Here is a 23,485-nt window from a genome sequence, read left to right as displayed (position 1 = left end):
TGCAATAATGCATTAGGTTTACAAGATTTTACTTCAAAGTAGGTGGATGCTCAAGCCTGGTGGTGTTGATAGCCCGCAGCCATAATAAAGCCACTGACAACTAATTCCCAGCTATGTTAATTTAATACATAGGGGGACACAAACTTTACTTTTGCGTCCTTGGTAGGCACCCATGATAGATACTACTTAAGGCTAGTGTGCATTTTATAGCTAAGGGACAGAAAAGTATAAGCTTAAGCAATCAGCTGTGCGATCACCAAACACAAAGATAACAAAAGGGTAAAGATGAACTAAATATATGGGACTGCATTTTTATGATTTGTAGTAGCTTCAGTATTTTTTTATGTTTCTTATAAAATAACCAAACTATAAAGCACTTTCACTTTCACTTTCAAATGGCAATAATTTCAAACGCTGAATAAATGGTGTGACATAAAAATAAAAAAAAAAACTGAATGAAGAGGTCCCTAAACCCCTTGTACTGTATGTTTTCCTATTTGGTCAAAGAACCTTGCTATGGCCACTTCCAGCAGCTCTCAGGTAATCAATCAATCAATCTTTATTTTATATAGCGCCTTTCATAGTGGACCACCATCACAAAGCGCTTTACAAGAGGCAGTGACGTCAAGAAAATCAATACTTTAAATACAGAGAAATGCATAATACATGATATACAGTAAAAAAAAAAAACAGTGCATAATACATTAAATTAAATAGTAGCAGCAACACAGCAGCTAATAGCAGATATCAGGCTTAAAGAGCATGGGAAGCAAGAGAGAACAAGTGGGTCTTGAGAGTTGATTTAAAGCAAGCGACGCTGGGAGCATCACGCACCAAACCTTGGAGAGAGTTCCAGAGAGTCGGAGCCATGAAGCTAAACGAGTGTTCTCCAAGTGTGCTGCACTTTTGCTAGGGGATAACAAGCAGGCCAGAGTCAGAGGACCTCAGCTTGCAGGCAGGGACATAGCAGGTCAGGAGGTTGAGGAGGTATTCGGGACCTGAGTGATGAAGGGCATCGTAGGTGAGCAGGAGAGTTTTGAAAATAATCCTGAACTTTACAGGCAGCAAGTGCAGCTAGGCAAGACAGGGGTGATGTGACCATGTTTTTTACATCTGGTAAGGATCCTGGCAGCGGCATTCTGGATTAGCTGCAGTCGGTTTATGGTGCGTGCCGGGAGACCACCATATAGAGAGTTGCAGTAGTCGAGTTGAGAGGAGACAAATGCATGACAAAGCATCTCCGCATCTGGGAGGGAAAGGTAGGGATGGACTTTGGAGATGTTTCGAAGATGGTAGAAGGAAGAATTGACCACAGAGGAGATGTGGGCATCAAAGGAGAGGTTTCTGTCAAGAAGTACACCAAGGCTTTGTACTGTGGGGGAAGGCAGCAGCAGACAGTTTCCGAGGTTCAGGGCAGCTATATTTAGTTCTTAAGTTGAGTTTTAGATCCTAGTTCAGATTTGCTAGTGTTCAGCTGAACAAAATTGGCAGACATCGAGGCCTCGATGTCTTGAATGCAAGCCGAGAGCCAGACCATGCCAGAGTGGCTTCCAGGGTCGAGTTTTAAGTAAAGCTGGGTGTCGTCAGCAGAGGAGTGAAACATGAGGCTGTGTTGGCAGATGAGGTGACCCAAGGGAAGCATGAAGATATTGAAGAGAATGGGCCCAAAAACAGATCCTTGGGGGATACCACAAGTGACTGGGTTTGCGACACCACTGCATCCAGCATAGACAACAGACTGCATGCGTCCGGATAGGTAAGAGGACATCCAGGAGAGACAGGCTCCAGAGATCCCAGCATACTTCTGAAGGCGGTCAAGAAGAATGCCATGATCTAGGATTGGTTGGTGGTACGGCCTTTACGTATAGTAGAAAGTTGCGCAAGGTTACGTCAAACAGGATTTTGAGTGCTGAAGTCTCGTGAGCATGATATATGCAACAAAAAAACAAATTTTTGGTAAATTGTAAGCCTTTTTAGCTTGAGAAGATGATTTACCCACCCCTTAAAGTTGTACAATGTTTTAGATGCGCACTTTCTATAACGTGTGTAATGTGCGTAGTATGTGCTGCTACGTCACATAAATAATGATTGTGGAGAGAGAGTGACAACTCTCTGAGCTGCATGGAAACCCAGCCATTGTCTACTGTGGAAAAACACCAAGTTAACTGAACCACCCTAATCAGATAGACCTTAACCTTGAAACCGACACATCATGGAGTTAGACAGTTATTTATTTCCCAGAAAGCAGTTAACTCTGTAGAGCAGCCAATTATAAAATGGTACCAATAAACCTAATGTAACACCGAGGATATCTTTAGGTTCCTATCTAATTCCAGCAGCTAAAGCATTTGTTTTTTAATGTGCTGTAATGAACAGCGATCTGGTAAGAGAATATTCTTTCTACTTTATAAACCATTTAGGAATCAAGACGAAAAGTGTTAAGCTATGAAAAGCTTGTCTCTCTTGGCAAGGCCCACATAGCAGGGTACAGAAAGCCTATTTCATTTAAATCTGATCCAGGGAATGGAAATTCCAAAGAGGAAAAAAAGTCTCTTCAACTTAATATGAAACTTACACTCGTAGTTATTTTCACGCGTCACCTTTTTAATATTCTTTGGAGGATACCAAAAACATCTGAAACAATCCCTGAAACAAATGAAATATTAATATTAATTAATGTGCAAGCTTATAAAGGAGACATAGTTAAGGGTGCTTACTGTTATTGCCAATGATGTAGCTTGTTATGTTTTACAATCTATTTTTTTTAATTATTATTCCTACTCCCCATTTTATACATATTTGACATTGCATTATTTGGCCTATGCCTCGCCTTTTGAGGTACCCCTGCCCATAAATTAGCTCTCAGATAAGTGGAGAGGTTGACTATAGGGAAGCCATTGGCAGGGAGGCAGGATAGTTGCCCTACCCCGTTAGACGAAGTCAGAAAAGCAGGTGGAGGCTGGGGAGGAGGAGGCGAACTGATACACAGCAGGGACGTAATGGATAGAGGTACGCTATAAATCCTTTTCTTGCCGATCATTGGAAGTATTGTTTAGCGAAGGACAAATAAGATACAAGCTATTCAACTGACTATTTGATCTGGTATCTGACTATTTGATGTTTACGTGATTTGATCTAAGGTTAAAGGGAGTTCCCTTCCACACACAGTAGAGCACATGGTATAATTGCAGCTCGACCTTTGGAGTGATTTTGAATCAAAAGATAGTCCACTAACAAGAAAACTAAACCCTCCTTCAAGTGCTGCTTCCATATCAATAAATCATGTGTTAAGAGAAACAATCAAGCAAAATATGATTAACGTTTTATGTGAAATAGTACCACAGGGAAAGTTACTTATGTTCTAATTTAGAAGAGACAAATTATGGAAGCGGGGCAAATCTGTTCATTAATTCACTGTAAACAATACAATATACTATTTCAGAAAAAAAGATAAATTAATCAAGACATGTTGATTATAAGCAAAGGTTAACAACAGGTATAATATATTTTGTGGGATTTTAGATGATGCAAAAATTTGAACTAGACTAAATTACCTTGCAGTGCATTGTAATGCTAATGAAGGAGAGTAAATTAATCTTACTTAATTTTAATTTGAGTATCAAAAGCAATTGCAAACTCAGCTTTAGGGTTTTAATCAATGGGAGCTATGTTATTGTTTAAGAGAGACTGGCCTATTAAGTTTGTCCTTCAGAAATTACCTGAACTTGATTTGTTTACCTTCTCTCTGGTTGGTACAGATAAGGATAATCTGGATCAATGTAAATTGGCATTGACTTGTTGGCACATATTACTGCAACATCATTACAGTCGATTGAATGTAGTTCCACAGCCCTGCAGTTTTTTTCCCCATTCTTTTTGTTTCTGTTATTTTGCTATAATTGCTCTGTTGTTATTTTGTTAGCATTGCATTGACTAGTAATTTTCTTTTTGAATTACTTCAGTCCTCTGGGATTCATGTCATTATTCTACTCTGATAAATTCAGGTCTATATATATCCTGTTCATAGCAATGCAAAATAAAAAGGCTTAAGGGAAGAAGCAACACCATTCGTCCCCCAAGATGAATTTAGCTTAAATGTATTTTTCCACTACAAAATGTTTTTTTTTTCAGCAGTACATTATCACCTTCAATTCTTTCAGGTGCTCTAGAAAGACTTTTGTGAGCCATCTCTCTTCTGAATAAGACCTCAGCCATTGCATCAGCAAGAAGACATTAACATTATTTAGTTTATTTTAGTATTTCTAAAAATACCCCAGGGGTCACAGTTAGATTTGTCATCTTTTGGATGCTTTATCTATTTCATGGACAATACAAATACCATGTATTCCACTTCGAAGAAGAGAAGGGGTTTAGCCCTGGTGCCACTGCAGAAGAAACAGACTGATGCTCAGAAGTTGCAGTAAGTCTCTGATTTATTGTACAATCTCCATGATCCTTTGGTCATACATAATTTTAGGCAGGTTAGTTCCAGGCACACATACCATTTACATGTTACTGTGATTAATCTTTCACATATTTTAACACTTTCCCAATTCTTTTACTGGCGTCCACCTAACCTGACACTTATACAAAAGGCCAGCCCTTCAGGTATCCACTTGGGCTCACCAGGTGCTTGGCCAGTAGTGTCTGCTGTAGTACGACCGCCTGCTTCACATAGCCAGGACACAAATCTGCACTCCCCATGACACCCTGAACACCACCCTGCCGTGTTTTTAATATTATTATTATTATTATTTATTTCTTAGCAGACGCCCTTATCCAGGGTGACTTACAATCGTAAGCAAATACATTTCAAGTATCACAGTACAAGTAATAATACAATTAAGAGCAAGATAAATACAATGACTTTGGTTCAAGCAAGTACAAGTATGACAAAATACAATTCAATAATACAGCAGATACCAGTGTCAGTGATATTTACATCAGGATATGATTAAATACAAAATACTACAGATTAAACACTTGGCAGAGTTTACCAGGTGAGCCACTCGGGGACCCCTGGCACAGCATTTTTTGAATGAATATACCATTCATAATCTGGCATATTGATTTCCTAGAAAGCCTCAGAACTGTGCTGTGTTGGAAGCTACAAAGTAAGGATAGTTTAATTAGAAGGCTCGTTACTATTGTTCTAGGGAATGGGAACTCCTGTCTACGTTCACCTGCTCATACTGTATGATGGTTTATGTTTCTATGGCATTAGAGTTAGCATACCCAAGTATGCTTGAATATTTAATAGCATTTTTAGTGTTTGTGAATAGTAGAGTGCAGATATTCATATTTTCCAAGCAGTTCCCTTTAAGAGGTTTTTGTTGGCAGCCAAAATAATGAAACTGCGTCTACCACACCCCAAAATATGAATCTGTTATTTAACAAAAAAAGCCAGGTTACAACTTGAGCTTAAAATAGTCAGAATCTAGAAAATCCCTTGTCTATGTCTACATCCTGTGAGAAAGTATGCATGAATTATTCATTATTTTCATCATATTGTTAAGGCAGACAAGTCTACCAAGCTCAAAGTATTAAAAATGTGTCAAGATGAATAACAAAAGGATTTCAGGATTCCCACAGCTTGTTGTGGTTTTCTCGTTAAGAATGATCTACAAGAACTAGAGCAAGAAGGGTTTAATCAGCATAAAAGTGAAATCGCAAGCATAGGGAGAACAATCACAGAAGCAATCTAATTTTGTCCTTGACTTAACAGCACTTTATGGCAGCAACAGGCATTGACATATGTTCAAACCTAATGAGAAAACAACAGATGGTGGCTCATCATCATGTTCCTCAATTTAATTTTGCATTTGGCATGACTTAGCAATTCTTTTTTTCATTTAACGAGGATGCCGTTTTTATTCCAGCACTATGCAGCTCACATTAGGTGTTTGAAGAAGATATAATATTTCTTCAATTTTGGTTTCATAGGGTTTCAATTTTTATGATTCGTCTCATTTTCGGTTTCGTTCGGTGTCTAGTGCAAATAAAATAGCACCCCAGCATTAATTTACAATGCATACAGGAGTGCTTTAAACAGTGAACATAGAAACATTAACATTTTAATTCTTAAAAACTAAAAAGAAGGCATGCTTAAGGAAGCATACTAGACACCAATCCACCTGTTTGAAATTTCCCAGTATAAATTTCTCAACATTTACTGACTGAAACCAGTAATGTGTTATTTTAGCTAGGGATGTGTACTGTATAGAAGTAGTTACATATAAATAAGGAACTCTTAAGTTAACCCCTGTGTTATTTATTTGAACTTTCTAACATCAATGTTTTGTTTTCTTTTATTTTCATAAGATCTATGATATCTCTTAGTTTATAAAGGGACTGACAACTCTGTACTATAGTCACAACCTCCTCCTTTTCCTCCAGATGTAGTATAAATAATGCAAAGGTTTAAAACCTTTTTTTCATCACGTTTACTGTATTTCCTGAACAAGTAAGCACAATGATCTACTTTAAAGATGTGTCCAGTTTAACTTTGGTTCGTTCTAAAGAAACAAATTAGTGTCTTTGCTCTCTTCATTAATGCAGTTGTCACCTGTAAGAATATTGATTTATGTTAGAGAAATATCTCAGGTAAGTTTTGAAATATTCCAATGGCATTGAATTGGAAAGCTGGTGTACATGTATCATGTACTGGGAATATATTCTCAATAGAATGTTTTTACTTTTCCACTTCATAATGTCATCATCTTATCCAAACGTGTTTTTTGTTTTTGTTTTTTTGAACACCCTCAATGTCTCAATTTGACTAACAATCGTGAAATCTGAAATAAATGCAACCTTAACAATAAGTAGTCAAATGTTTCAATTCAGGCCTTCAACACAACATTAGTCAAATTACAATCAAAAGTGCCTATAGACAGAAGCACAAAAAATAAACTGTAAAACCTTAGACAGTGTTTCTTTAAGTTTTAGACAACAACTTTTTAGAATTGTTCTTCAATATCCTTAGAGTGTTTTTTTTTTTTTTTTTTTGTGCAATTGGATGAGAGTAAAAAAAAACAAAAAAAAAACTTAAGTATTTTACTATTTAAACTGTTCTGCTGCCTATTTGCTAAGAAACATCTTTCATGGTACTTTAAAAGGTATCAAAAAGGTTCTTAATCCTCCTCTGTTACTCGTGGGAGCGGTTTTAACAGGTTTTGATTATGTACATATATGCATTGGGGACAGGGACTGGTCACCTCTCATGACTGCATATTGACTTCAAAAGCTCCAGAGACTGTGTAAAAGAGGAAGTCTCATAGTTTAAAGTGAAGCTGCAACAAAGGTTTTTTAGAATCAACATTTACACGTAAAAGTCCTTGGTTTTACTAATATATATATATATATATATATATATATATATATATATATATATATATATTAGCTCAAAGAGCCAGCTGCCCAACATTTCGATATGTTGTACATATCTTACATATCTTTCTCAAGGGAGCCTGTGTTTGAATCCAAACATTGGAGGTATTTATAGGTTTTTGACAGCTTGTTATTGTTTATATTCAAATCCATGATTTATTCTTACATGTTGTAATGATGTTCTGTATATTGTGACATCATTTTTACTTTTATCTTTAAATCTGCATTAATTCTAATTAATATTAGTTTATATAAACGTATATTTATATTATCATGCAATGCTGGCTCTGAGGATCAGCCTTGGTTTGGCCTCCCCAGCGCATCAGCATGCACAACTTTTGAATGAATTTTGTTTATTTATTTATTTATTTATTTATTTATTTAAATGATATATATTTATTGGATTTAATTAGTTGATTCTTTTCTATTGAGTCCCGCTGGCACAATTGTGTTCAGTCTATTTATCCATTTACTTAATTTTATTCTTCTATATGTCGCATTGTCTAATTTGAGCTGTTCTAATACTACAAACTTTACATCATTTATGTCATGTCCTTGACTGGTGAAGAATGAACGGTGGTTCTGAATTATTTTATATAAAGTTGTTCCAGTCTCTTGAACATATTTTATTTCATCACATTTTTCACAGGCTATTCCATAAACAACATTGCTATTTTTACAGTAGGTATTAGTTTTTAGTAGATATGTGTTGTTCTTATGTTTCATTATGTCCATGTATTTACATACTTTACATGTACTAGTATTTGTGGAAGCTATTCTGTCAATTATTATTTTACTGTGAACTAAAATATCACCCAAATTAGCTTCTCTTTTGAACGCTAGAACTGGGGTCTTAAGAAAAACTTTTTTCAATTTTTCTGAATTATGTAGAATCCGCAAGTGTTTCCAAACTATCTTAGAAATATTAGGCAAAAGTTTAGAGTAAGTCATTATTAATGGAACTCTTTTGACCTTTTTTATCTCTATTTTTATAATCTAGTAGATCATCTCTTTTTAGTTTTTCCACTTTTCTTAACTCTGTCTCTATAATTCTTTGTATCTTCTTTTTTAAGATGTTTTTATTACATTTCTTTGTTTTACATAGTCACTTTCTTTTGAGCATATTCTTAGTATTCTTATTCCTAGACCCTTTGGGATTGCTCTTTTAGTGTGTATTGGATGTTCAGAGGGCATATGTAAATACTGGTGAATGTCAGTAAGTTTACAGAAGAGGTCAGTTTCAATTGAACTTTCTTCAAGTTTTACCATGGTATCTAAAAATTCTATTTATTTTCTTGTGAATCGAAGGTCCACCTTAATATTATTGTGTATTTCATTTGCCATTTTATAAATCTGGAAAATAGATTCTACTCTATGTGTCCAAACCCTAAAACTATAATCTACAAACTGAATGTATGCTAAAGGTTCTCTTTCCGATTTTCTAAGTAATTGTTCTTCCCATTTCCCCATGTATGTACTGACAAAATGCATTCCTAATTTAGATCCTATTGCTGTACCTAGTGCTTTTTTGACAAGCTTCTAAAGTTTCTTTACGAGGGACACTTGGGTACAAGGATTTTACATCCATGCAAAATAAAATGGTATTCTCTGGAAGGTTGTGTTTTAGTGATTCAAGTCTTTTTAAAAATTGTGTTGTATCCTTAACGTAGCTTGGTAATTTCTCAATGTGTGACCTAAGTTGTTTTTCTGCTATTTCAGCTATTATGTGTGTTGGATTATCAATTGTACTGACTATCATCCGCATAGGGTGATTTTCTTTGTGCATTTTAGGATTTCCTCTTGCTAGGCCTGTTCTTGCATTATGTGGCTGCATGTATTTTTAAAATTCTTTTGATATAATTCCTTTATTGTATAGTCTCTCCGCAATTTCCTTAACCTCTTTTACCGATTTATTGATCTTATTGCTTTTAACTTCTTCATATCTATCTGTATTATTTAATTCACATTCTACAGATTTCATATAGTCATCTGTGTTCATTATCACTATTCCTGAGCCTTTATCTGCTGGTCTTATCATTATATCATCATCATTTAACAACTCAGTCAGTCATAGCTTGTTCTTCAATATTGGTTAAATTAAGTTTGCATTTTTCCCTTAGTCCTACTATTATTTCTTGTTTAACTACTTCAATATACATATCTAACCATTTATCTCTTCCATCCGCAGGAGTCCAAGTGCTTGTATTATTAACCTTAATCCCATCCTCAATTACCCTTTGAAACTGAGATGTTTTCATTGAAAACATATTGTGCTAATCTCATGCGTCTCCCACCACTCCTTTAATTCGGTGTCCAGTTTATCTTTATCAATGTATTTTTTAGTTGGTATGAACTTAAGTCCTTTGCTCAATACTGCTTTTTGGGATGTGGTTAAAGTTTTATTTGATCAATTAAATACTATGTCACACACATACATTGTAGCAACTTCATAGGCTGTGTAGAATATGCATACAGTACTTTGTAGCGGGACAGTGTGTAAACAGAGACAAAATACTGTAAAGTTAGTTCCAAACAGGGCGGTACCTGTTAGTGCTTTATTTACATGTCCATCCAGCATAGGGTAGTCGGTGAAACAGGCAAAGGTTCATACACAATCCAGGGTTTTCAAAACAGTCCAGGTATTAAGCACACAGCAGGCAGTCAAACAATCCAAGGTCAATAACAAGTAATCCAACAATTCTCAGTACTCACTTCCTGTAGCATACCACTCTCCCAACTCTTTTCCCCCCTGGTACTTGCCTGGGCCTCCCTTTTTATCCCCCTGGGAACGCCCCTTTTGATGATGTGGCATTAAAACTAGTCACTTCCTGTTTGGCAGCCATCTTGCTTCCGGTATGACTGAAGCCAGAATTTGCCATCAAGACTGCCCTAATGTATCTCCCATTTTGCACCAATCCCCTCATCATATCACATATCTCCCCCCCTAGCTCGAGCTTCTGGGGTCGAGCTACTGTAGAAAAGAAGGAATGAATTCTAGAAAGTCCATCAGCATTCCCCATTAGTTTCCCCGCTCGGTGTCTTATGCTGTATTTATACTGTTGGAATGACAGGAACCAACGCATTACCCTAGCGTTTTTCTCTTTTGCTTGGTTCATCCACGTTAGGGGAGCATGGTCAGTAATTAAGGTGAACTGTCGTCCCAGCAGATAATACCTCAGGCTTTCTATAGCCCATTTTATTGCCAGACATTCCTTCTCGATCACTGCATAATTGTGTTCTCTGTCTTCCAGTTTTCGGCTGAGAAACATAATGGGGTGTTCTACCCCATCGACCTCCTGTGACAGTACAGCTCCTAGCCCTACTTCGGAAGCATCTGTTTGGACCAGGAATTCTTTAGAAAAGTCTGGTACCACCAATACCGGGCTGCTACAAAGAGCTTCTTTTAGTGTGGTGAACGCTTTTTCAGCTTTGGGGCTCCATTTCACCATGAGGGGGCATCTATTTCTTGTTAATTCCGTGAGGGGGAAGGCAATGGTGGCAAAATCTGGAACAAACCGGCGGTAATATCCTGCTATACCTAAAAACGCCCGGACCTGTTTTTTGTTTATCGGACGTGGCCAATTTTTAATGGCTTCAACTTTGCTTTCCTGTTCCCAAGTTTCCCGTGCAATATCTAGGATTCCCCTAGGGTGCCTCCCATAAACCAGTTCGAAGGGGGAAAACCCCATTGATTCCTGTGGGACTTCCCTAATGGCAAACATTAAGTATGGCAACATGTGATCCCAATTCTTCCCGTCTTTATCGATCACTTTCCGCAACATGGATTTCAAAGTCCGATTGAAACGCTCTACGAGTCCATCGGTTTGGGGGTGATACACAGAAGTTCTAAGCTGTTTGATGTTTAACAAACCACACAAGTCTCTCAAAATTCGTGACATAAATGAGGTCCCATGATCTGTCAGGATCTCTTTGGGGAGGCCTACCCGGCTAAACATTAACCATAGTTCTTTGGCTATTCCTTTGGTTGCCATTGTTCGAAGAGGAATGGCTTCCGGGTATCGGGTGGCATAATCCATCACAACAAGGATATACTGATGACCTCTAGCCGATTTTGGCAATGGGCCCATCAGATCCATGGCAATCCTTTCAAAAGGGGTTTCTATTATAGGCAACGGTATCAAGGGGCTTCTAAAGGCCGGTTTCGGGGCGGTCAACTGGCAGTCAGGGCACTCACCACAGTGTTTTGTAACTGCAGCGTGTACCCCAGGCCAATAAAATCGTCTTAGAAGACGCTCCTTTGTTTTTTTTTCTCCTAGATGCCCCCCTAGAATATGTCCATGTGCTAAATTTAACACAGTGAGGCGGTACCTATTGGGCACCAATAACTGCTCCACCTCATCTACCCCTAACTTATCCACCCGATACAACAATCCCTTTTTAATTGAAAAATAAGGGTACACCAAGCCGTACGGTATAACACCAATTTTATTGCCATCGACCAGTTTCACATTTTTCCTGGCATGTTGCAGCGTAAGGTCTTGTAACTGGGCTGTCCCAAAGTTCCCAGGGTTCCCCTCTACATCCTCCAATTCTAGGGGTCCCCCAAGTTCTAATTCTGGCCTTTCACCCTCCTGTACGCCACTGGTACTTGGCCGTTCCCCATCAGGCTCTACTCCAACCTCCATTCCAGTATCCTCCTCCCCCACAAATACCGAAACAGGCAGCGCTAATTCCCCATCCTGTTCAGGGAATGAGGTCAGGTCCTGTTGGGGCTCCACACTTTTTGGAGTAACTTTAGAATTACTTGGGCCTAACTTTCCAAAGTTAGGAAAGTATCGTCCTAATATCACATCATACGGCAGGTTTGGCACCACTGCAACCTCATACTCTAGCTCCCCTTCTGTTGTCTCCAGAGACACTAAAGCTGTGGGGTATGTGCGTGTCTCGCCGTGCACGCAGGTGACATTAAGAGTTTGATCTTTGTCCAATTTGTTTGAGGGCACTAAATTAGCCGCTACTAAAGTTGCCATACTTCCCGAATCTAGTAGAGCTTTGACCTCTTTCCCTCCCACCTTCACAACACACATATGATCATGGTTCTTTCTTTCCTCTTTCACCACAGTTACAACCACAGGACAGGCATAGTAAACAGTCTCATCTTGGTCCCCCAAGTTACACTCCATGGGCTCGTCCTTCTCAGGGCAGTGTGCCGCTATGTGTCCAGTCTTGTGACAGTTATAACAGGTCACACGAGACAGGGTACTAGGGTTCCATCTCCCTCTTTCCCTTGCTTCACCCCCCGATTGTCCCCCTACACTTCCTTTGCCCTCGGTAGCCACATGGTCTTTCCCCCCCCCAGATGTTAGAACAGGCTTACCGGGCTTGTAGGGACGGTTGGTTCGGGAGGCCTGGGGTTCTGGTTCCAGCTGCTTCTCCACTGCTGCTGCTGTCGCATAACGTTCAACCAATGCCACCAGCTGGTCTGCGGTTGTGGCGTTGTTCTGGCCCACCCAGCGCCGAAGATCCTTGGGTAATCCTTGCTGGAACTGGTCTAGGACGATTAGTTCTACGATCTCTGCCGTTGTTCTTTCGTCTGGTCGAAGCCATTTCTTTGCAAGGTTGATTAAATCAAACATTTGGGAGCGGGGGGGTTTCCCTACGTTGTACCCCCATTTGTGGAACCGGTGCGCCCGCACTGCATCGGTAACTCCCAGACGATGTAGTATCTCTGCCTTCAGTTTACTGTAATCCTGGGATTCTGCGAAGTCCAGGTCGTAATAGGCCTTCTGTGGATCCCCTGAGAGATAGGGTGCCAGTAAGCCAGCCCATTCAGTCTTTGGCCACTTTTCTCTTTCTGCTGTCCTTTCAAACGTCATGAGAAAGGCCTCCACATCATCTTGTGGGGTCATCTTCTGTAAGAAATGGCTAGTATTTCTCCTATTTGGGTTTGTAGGAAGAGCCTCCATTTTGGCTGCTAGTGAGTCAATACTGTTTTTTACAAGTGTTTGTTCTCCTTGCATTACCTGGTTTGTTTGCTGCTGCACTATCAGTGCCTCCTGATGCATCCTCATAGCATCCTGGTGTGCCACCTGCTGTGCCCGTATAGCCTCTTGTTGGCTAGCTACACTCTGTAGTAAAGCTTGGAGGATCGCGTCCATCTTTGTTTCCGACATTATTTTTTCACTGTATTCTTTGTCTCAAAACTGTGCCCGCATTCTCCACCATATGTAGCAACTTCATAGGCTGTGTAGAATATGCATACAGTACTTTGTAGCGGGACAGTGTGTAAACAGAGACAAAATACTGTAAAGTTAGTTCCAAACAGGGCGGTACCTGTTAGTGCTTTATTTACATGTCCATCCAGCATAGGGTAGTCGGTGAAACAGGCAAAGGTTCATACACAATCCAGGGTTTTCAAAACAGTCCAGGTATTAAGCACACAGCAGGCAGTCAAACAATCCAAGGTCAATAACAAGTAATCCAACAATTCTCAGTACTCACTTCCTGTAGCATACCACTCTCCCAACTCTTTTCCCCCCTGGTACTTGCCTGGGCCTCCCTTTTTATCCCCCTGGGAACGCCCCTTTTGATGATGTGGCATTAAAACTAGTCACTTCCTGTTTGGCAGCCATCTTGCTTCCGGTATGACTGAAGCCAGAATTTGCCATCAAGACTGCCCTAATGTATCTCCCATTTTGCACCAATCCCCTCATCATATCACAACATACATACATACATACATACATACATACATACATACATGCAGTTGTAGTCAAAAGTTTACATATCCCAATGGAAATTTATAATTTCTAAAAAATTATTTAATTTAATTCTACAAATTATATGAAAAATCTTTTGTAGCAAAAGTTTTGGCTTTGTGGATGAGGAAAAAAACTTGCAAGAAATACTTGTCTACAATTATTTATTTCAGCAGGTTTCTTGCAAAACTCCAAAAAGGCAAATTCAAAAGTATTCATACCCTTTGATGCTATGATAGTATTGTCTTCAAGGTGCTTGAAATTTCAATATGGTATGTGAACCAGACCAGTCCACGTATCTGTGGGACTTGCTATTGTGTTTGACTTGGTGCACAAAGACGTGCCAGAGACCAGGAGTGAAAATAATAATTGTTTTAACATTCTCCAAAAATAAACACAGTAGTTGTTTTTATTGACAAAAAGAAAACCAATACTACTACTACTAATAATACAGTCCAGAAGTGGTTTCTGGTTCGTATCCCTTCTTCAAGTGGATCCGCACACTTAGAGATCCCAGGTGAGTTGTTTTCTTCCTGGGAAGTTATACCCTGAGTTGGCTTGGTACTGTGGTCCGTGTGTCTCCTTTTTAGGTTGCCCATCTGATGGCGCTGCAAGGTCAGGACCGTCAGGTAAGTATATACCAGTGTTCCTCAAAGTGGTGCCCGCGAAGCCAGGCCATCGTGCCCGCGGCAGCTGTTCTTAAATTATGGGTCTTGAACACATTTCTGGCAGGTCGTAGCGTGGGAAAATAAATCAAGCTTTAAACACATTTTCCAACAAAAGCATCACAGCAGTCTGTTGACAGGGCTGCTCGCTTATGCTGTGCTTGTATGTAGTTGACATTTTTTTTTTTTTCCTGAAGGGCCTCTGTGATACGGTCAACCAATTGAATATCAGCATTTTCTCTGTGGTAACGCAATCATAAGTTAGCTGGGTGGGACATAAACCATATCTGTTTCAGTTGCAGGTACTGACAGAAAGTTTAACCAATAGGAGAGTCAAATATCTGCCAAGTTTTACGCAGCTGTCCAATCATAAGATAGCAGAGACTGTTCACGGCATTCTGCATGAAAATTGAAGGCGAGTCAGTAGCCAATGGAAAAGTGAAAGATCTGACAGCTGTCCAATCATGCGTGAGCAGAGGCGGGATGTTAATATGCCGGGTAAGCACTGAATTTCGCCAACTGTTATTGAGAAAAATAATACATTTCAGTATTTAGAATTTAATTTTCTCTCTCTATATTTTTTTAATTTCATCAGACAAGGGAAACACCGTAGTAGATTTAGTTACATATCCACATTCTCTGAATAACTGTAGTGGAGATGAGCAAATCTCCACTACAACAGAGTAGTGTTGTCAAATTTGCCAAATTGAAACAAAGCGAGACGCTATCTATCCTCTTTTATTTTAGTTTATTCATGGTTATCTGTGTAAACATGCTATTTACAAATATTTGCATTGTGTATTTCATATAAATTATTTAAAGAATAAGCGCAGCATGCCTGAAACTTGGCCTTATCAGAGTGAGCCAAGAAGAACTCCCACTAAAACTCATAATATATATATGTGTGTGTGTGTGTGTGTGTGTGTGTGTGTGTGAATATATATATACACACACACATACTGTATATGTTTAAGATAAGAACCTATGTAATACTCAGAGTGCCCACAAACAGCCAAGTAAGATCAATTTATGCCCAAATTACAATGAGGACCACTGGTATATACCATACCTTTGGCTTAAGGTTGCCATCAGTGGTTCTCAGCGATATCGCGCTGCTCCCTACTGGCAGCCAACCTTTCGTAAAGACAAACCACAGCACACTGCTGTACAGGTTAGTATCTGTTAGTATGTGAAAAAAGTTCAAGGGGGTGTAGACTTTCTATAGGCACTGTACATCTTATTCAGCATTCATTTTATAACTAAATGAATATTAAGCCTATTACATGGTTATCTTTCCTAATGTATTTACTTTTTTTGCTGTGACAGGAGCTGCGGCTTTCTCTGGGAGACGACACGCTTCAGCCTCGCTTCAGCGCCACTCCAGCAGCCGAACCTGAGGCGAGCCCATTCCCTCTTCCCCTCTCCCAATCCGCTCCTTCTGGCACTTGGTTTGCTTGTCTGTCGCTTCGAACTGAACTCCCAACAGCCTTTTAACCAGGCTATTTATAGTTTAAAAACTGCTAATTAAAATGATCCATGAGTGGGAATGTTACCTTTTTTTTTTTTTAAATTGTGTTGATTATATGGTGCTTTATGCATGGTTAATTCATGGAAAGTTACATTTTTGATTCACTATATGTGCATTATACGAGAGGGAGTTATTTTATTTTGTATTTTAGTCAGATGTGTGTTGTTATGTGTCCCGCGGCGTCCCCCACACCCTACCCCGTTTATAATGCTCTTCGGTTACAACGCTCATATTGTGTGTCCCCTGAGACCCACATTATAGTGAGGGAGCACTATATATATATATATATATATATATATATATATATATATATATATTGTAAAGTACTTTGTTCTTTCCAACAGGTGTCTGTCACTTTAATTATACACGAAACAAGGGTAGTGCTCTTTAAACGCCGTGGCGTACGTTTATTTAGCAAACTGTTATTTCAAACAAAAATAAACACACAAAACAAAACCTAGCCTTTCTTCAGGCGCTAACTAAACTGAGTAACAGAAAGGTTAACTAATGCAGGGCAGGGTAAGCCTGTTCCCCTGTTTAAACTAATTCCCAGAATCACCTCAGCCAAATCACCGTCCAGAACTTCGTTGTCAAGGATAGCCGTACCTTTATTTTGTTAACAGAAAAACCTTTTGTCCAACACGCTTGTTTCACCACTTCAACCCTCTTCCCCGAACACACAAACTGAAACCCTTTTTAACCCCGACCTGATCACTTCCATCTGATCAGCATTTGCCGATTAATTATACAATTAATCACTTGTTACATTTGTTTCAACAAAGTGTGTGGCTACCCCCCATGGTCCTAAAGCCTCCAAATTACTGTCTGGTACATACACATCATCACATACCCTCCCCCTCTGCACGATCCCGTGGGGTCGGGCATACAAGATTTCTGCTGGCTGCGGAAACCTAGACAGGAAATCAGCATTTATGTGCTCTTTACCTTTTCTATGTATTAAGTCAAAACAGTAGGGCTGTAATGTTAAAAACCACCTGGTTATTCTCGCATTCTTGTCTTTCTGACGATACATCCACTGTAATGGGGCGTGGTCTGTAACCAGTGTAAATCTCCTTCCCCAGAGATAATACCTCAAAGAGTCCACTGCCCACTTGACAGCTAAGCACTCCTTTTCTATTGTAGCATATGCTTTTTCCCTTGGGAGGAGCTTTCTGCTCAAAAATAAAACAGGATGTTCCTCCCCCTCACAGGACTGTGATAACACTGCCCCTAGACCCACTTCCGAAGCATCTGTTTGTAATATAAACGGTTTATCAAAGTCAGGACTTATCAAAACAGGTTCAGAGCACAGTGCTGATTTCAAATCTAAAAATGCCCGTTCAGCCTCTGCTGACCATTTTACCATGTTAGACGTGGAGGCTTTAGTGAGATCTGTTAAGGGCACAGCTCTTGAGGCAAAGTTTTCAATGAACCGGCGCTAATAGCCAATAAGTCCGAGAAAGGCTCGGACTTGTTTCTTGTTCACTGGACGGGGACAAGACAGAACAGCTTCAATTTTGTTTTGCTGTGGTCTAATTAAGCCACGTCCGAGTGAAAATCCCAGATATTTTGTTTCCTGCAGAGCAAATGCACACTTCTTTTTATTAGCTGTTAAGCCTGCTTCCCTTAACGATCTCAATACCGCTTCCACCTTGTATACATGAGACTCCCAATCAACGCTAAAAATGACCACATCGTCAAGATAAGCTGCTGCATAGTGACTATGTGGCCTGAGTAACCTGTTCATAAGCCTTTGGAATGTGGCTGGGGCACCATGCAGACCAAAAGGCAACACTGTAAATTGGAACAAACCCTGTGGCGTTACAAATGCTGTTTTTTCTTTTGACTCTGGTGACAATGGCACCTGCCAATAGCCTTTGGTCAAGTCGAGTGTGGTAATATACTTGGCTTTTCCCAACCTTTCTAGCAATTCATCGACCCTCGGCATTGGGTATGCATCAAACTTTGATATTTCGTTCACTTTTCTAAAATCCATACAAAATCTTATAGTTCCATCAGGTTTTGGCACCATCAATACCGGGCTGCACCAGTCACTATTTGATTCCTCAATTACTTGTAATTCCAACATCTTTTTTATTTCTTTAGCGAGATCACCCTGTTTAGACTCTGGAATTCAAAATGGTTTCACTCTGACTCGGGCTCCTAGAGGGGTAATGATACTATGTGATATAAGATTAGCTCTCCCTGGCAAGTCTGAGAACACGTCGTTATTTCTATTAATTAGTTCTTTAATTTCAGTACTCTGTTCCGCGGTCAAGTGTTCACCAATTTTCATTTCAGTTGCACTTGTCATACCCGGCAACTCAGGACCCAGTTCTAAATCTTCGCACTGTACTGTGCCTACTAAAGGTTCCCTGTCTACCCACGGTTTCAGCAGATTGACATGGTAAATCTGGTATGGTTTCCTTTTCCCTGTCTGGTACACCTTATAGTTTACATTACTTAACTTATCCGCTATTTGGAAAGGTCCCTGCCATTTAGCCAAAAACTTGTGTGCATGTGAAGGCAGCAAAACCAACACTTTGTCTCCCACTTTAAACTCTCTTAGACGAGCCCCGGCATTATACAACGTTTTTTGTAGCTCTTGCGCTCTGACCAGATTTTCATTTACCAGGCTGCTAACCTTGTCCATTCTATCTCTCATTTTTATTACATACTCAACTAAATTGTTAAAGAAGCTTCCATGCTGCATTCTGATATGTAGCTTTCCACATCCCAAAGCATTTTGGATAAAACATCAGCATCAATATTTTGTCTGGTAATGTTATAGTCAGCTAGCTCAGCAACCCAGCAATGTCCAATTGCATGTAATTTTGCAGATGACAGAACATAAGTTAAAGGATTGTTGTTGCTATAAACTGTGAAAGAGACTGTATGGTACAAATAGTCTTTAAATTTATCAGTAATCGACCATTTCAGAGCTAAAAACTCTAACTTCCCAGAGTGCAATTTGTAGTTTTTCTCTGCTGGAGTGAGAGATCTGGAGCCATAAGCTATCACTCTTAACTGACCATTCTGACGCTAATATAACACTGCACCAAGCCCTTGACCTGAGGCATCCACATATAAGATGAATGGGAATGTGAAATCTGGGTAGGCCATTACTGGTGGCTGTATTAAACAATCAATTAGTTGATTCAGTACATTTTGTTGCTCTGATGTCCATGTAATAGGAAGATGTGAAGAGATGTGAAGAGACCTGGCCTGACATACTTTTAGACTGTATTTTTTTTAGCTCCCCTGCGATTTGGGCTCTCTTTCAAAGCTAGTGAAACTCTAAACAGATCATACAGAGACTTAGCTTTTTTTGAAAAATCCTTGATGTATTTTCAGTAGTAATTACGGAATCCTAAAACTTTCCATAATTCACCGGCTGTTGATGGTGTCTTGCCTTTAAGTGCTTGTACAGCTGCTGTGTCATTTGGATCCATCTTGTAGCCCTGTTCAGATATAATCATCCCTAAGTATTTAACTTCCCTCTTGAAAAGCTCACATTTATCTGGTCTTAGCTTAATGTCACGTTCTTGAAGTCTACAAAGCAATTTTCTAAGTTTTTCTACCGGTTCTTCAAAGGTTGTGCTAAACATGAGGACATCATCTATATAAGGGCCTTCCAAACATCCCTCCATGCATCTTTGAAATGAAGCTGGTGCATTCATTAGGCCGAATGGAATTCTCATCCATTCATACAGACCCCACGGTGTTATAAACACAGAGGTCACTTTCACTTTCTTCATCTAAAAACCCCTGCTGGTAAGCCTTACCTAGGTCTAAAACTGAAAACCAAGACTTACCTCCCAAACTGTCCAAGATGTCCTGGATGTGAGGTATTGGCTGTCGATCAGCCCTGTAGTCAATGCAGAGCCTGAGGGTGCCATCCTTTTTTACGTACACATACTACGGGAGATGAATATGTTGAGTTTGATTTTTTTTGTACCCATCCTCGAGCAATTAAATCTTGTGAGTACTCTTTTACTTCTTTGTTTAATGGTTGGGGCACGGCAAAGCAAGTTTTCTTTACAGGCTGAGTGTCAATCAGTTTAATTTTCATTTTCAAGGAATTAATTTGACCCATATCATCTTGGTTTCTTGAAAAAACGTTTGACTCACTGTTTAACATTTTCCTGACAATTTCTCTGTGTTCTTCTGTGAGATGGCTGACATCAACTGGTGGCTCCCACTTTTCCATATCAGAATTTGTTTCAACTTCACTGTTGATCTCTGCTTCAACAAGCGCATTCACACTTCCAGTCTGATGTCGCAAGGTGTGGTAGACATTTCTTCATTCCTTCTAATATCAATTGGAAATTCAGATATAATTAACTGCAGTTTCCCAAGCACAGTTCGACTCCTTAGAATGATATTATGCTCAGTAGGATTACTAACGGGGATTGTTATATGACATGTTGGTCGTTTTGGAATCTTCACTAAGATTTCATTGATGTTCAGGACTTCTAAGCTACAGGCAGTTACATCTGGCTCAAAAAGTGCTGAAGCCCCCTCTGAATCGAAACCTGTGTGTGCACCACTTCACATTGACTGTTTCGCCTTTTGGAATTGCCACATCTCGTTTTCCATCTTTTACTACACATAAATATTCAGATTGATTACTCTGGATGATGTTTACAAGGGTGCAAATGCTGTTAAGCTTTACATGAGGCAACACTTTTGTAACTTGAGCCTTAGGACTGTCCCTTTTAACAATCTCTTCAATGACATTATATTCTGTAATTGGTGTTTCTAAGTTGTAGCTACTCACCAACACAGGCACAGTCAGAGCTTTGTCATGTGGTTCCAGCTGAAACTGAATTTCAATCCATCCTTTGAAAGGAATTGATCTACCATTAACAGCTCTGAGGTCAAGTCCATTTTTAGTCTCCATCAGTTCCTCTAGCTGTCGAACCTGCACATGTGGCAACTTTTCTCTCCACTAGTGTTCAGAGACCATACAAACTTGAGCTCCTGTATCCCACAACACTCCTGTTTTAACATCATTAAGAAAGCACTGCATTATACATTTCTTCCCCACAGGTTAGTTACTTTATAAAACTGTCCAGGTGTTAAATGGCAAATATAAGCAGCTCCCTCTGAACTTTGAACAGAATTTATTACTTTAACTGATTGATATTGCTGGCCTTGATTTTCACTTCCAGTGGCATTACAATTTAAAGCTTGCTTTGGGCGTTCTTCAGTATGCTGAGGAAGGGACACTTTAGTATGGTCAGTCACTCTTGGTCCCGTAAGAATGTCCCTCGTTTCCCGACCTGACTGCTGATTAAGTATTTTTTTCTCACGACACCCTCTACTCCCACACCTGAAACAATGGTCACACAAATCACCTTTCCCATCTTTTTGGCAGTTAGGGCAGCCTCTCTTTCGTTGTCCCCTTTCTGTTTTGAGCTTTGGTTGGAATTTGTACTGATTAGTGTTCTTTGGTGTTATGATTAAAGTATCTTTAATTATTGCCAATTCAGGCTTACATTATTTAACTTCAGCTGTACCAGGTTTCAGTTCTTTGATCTCATTTGAAAAGGTTGTGCATCATCTGAGGCTTCCTCTGAATCCTATTGAATTGTTGGGCTGCACCAAGCTTTCCTGTCTTATGTAAGGCACCTGCTCCAATCGTAAGAATGTTGCTCACTACAACATTCAACCTTTCAAACAAAACCTCATCTGAAACATTATTATTCTGCAAATACGGCTGCATTATAATGCGCACACTGTCATTTTGCAGCCCAGTAAGTACTGACTGAAGAAATGTACTTTGTACTAAATAGGGTCATATTTCAGGCCTGCATCAGATTCCTGAGATGCGAAAAGCAACTTTTGCCTTAAATTTAGAGTTCGAACTAAAAAATCTTGAGGTGTCTCTCTGGGCCCTTGGGATGCACTTGTCAACTCCTGGTACAGTTCTCTTACATTTTTTTCCTGATAGTAAGATGTAAGGATCCTCCTGTGTTTAGGTAGTGACACGTCACCCTTTCCTTCTAAATAACTCCTAATACTGAGCCCAGGGTTGATGGCTTTAATGACTGCATCCACTACTTATTGCTCACTATAACCCTTTCTGAGTCCACTTTCAATCTGATGAGACAAACTTGTAAAATCTAATCTCTCCCTCTGATAAGGATTGCCAATTTGACCCGAGATTTTAAAATCTTTCTTCACCAGTGAATCAGCTCTAGCAGACTGAACTAATTTTCCTTTTTTCAGGCCTCATTTCATTTTTTAGTTCCTCCATTTGCTTTTTAAACTGTATATCCATTAATTATATTTTCTTTGCATAGTCCTGCTCTGTTGTCTCACTTGTCTTTCTACTACTTATTAATTGTGGGTCACATAACTGGTTAATTTCATTTTTTAATTCCAGTAGTACAGACATCCCTTGATCCCCTAGATCACCTTTAATGATTTTCATGTAATCTGTAATATGTTTGATCAGTGCTGAGCGACTTTTGTCTTTAATATCTGTTTCAGAAGTTCCAACAATGTTCAGAAAAACACAAACCGCTCTTAACTTATCTTGTGTTAACTTGTAAAGAAGGCTTCCAATTTCAATATTAAGGTTGTCTAACACAGAATCTCCCATTGCAGCTTCTTTCACTCTCACACACACACCAGCGTTCTTTTATTTCAGCATAAATCTCCATTTATATCAGTTGCTGCTTGCTTTCATCATATAATTACTGTACACACACAGATTGTTGTCATTGACTTACGGCTCTGTATTTCAAAGCAGGAGTTTTTTCTTTAATGGATTTGTCTCATGGAGAGTTGTTTTGTTCCACCCTTATTTTTCTTTCCTATCATTTGACTTCTCTGAAGCACATCTCTCCTAGCTGGGATCGCCAAATGTTACATACATTAAATTGTAGATAGTTGTTGTTTCTTATCATCAGTATTTTTATTTTGCTGTCGGTTCACAAATCTGTAACAGTATTACACAAACACATACAGTACTTTCTTTTTACACCACACACCCAAAAAACGAGTTTGTTTAGAACTCTGGTCCAAATCAACACACAGAATCACAGGGGGGTTCCAAACAGGGGGGAGATTCCAGGACTGTACTATTAACATGTATTTCTTTTTATCTAGGGTATTACATTTGCAAAGGACTAGCTCAAGATCTGCAGTTAGCAAAGACATTGGGGCTCCAGGTTTGT

The sequence above is a fragment of the Acipenser ruthenus genome, chromosome 5, assembly GCF_902713425.1.
Source record: "Acipenser ruthenus chromosome 5, fAciRut3.2 maternal haplotype, whole genome shotgun sequence".
Classification (NCBI taxonomy): domain Eukaryota; kingdom Metazoa; phylum Chordata; class Actinopteri; order Acipenseriformes; family Acipenseridae; genus Acipenser; species Acipenser ruthenus.
The sequence above is the reverse complement of the archived record's forward strand: the minus strand, read 5'-3'. Positions refer to the sequence as shown.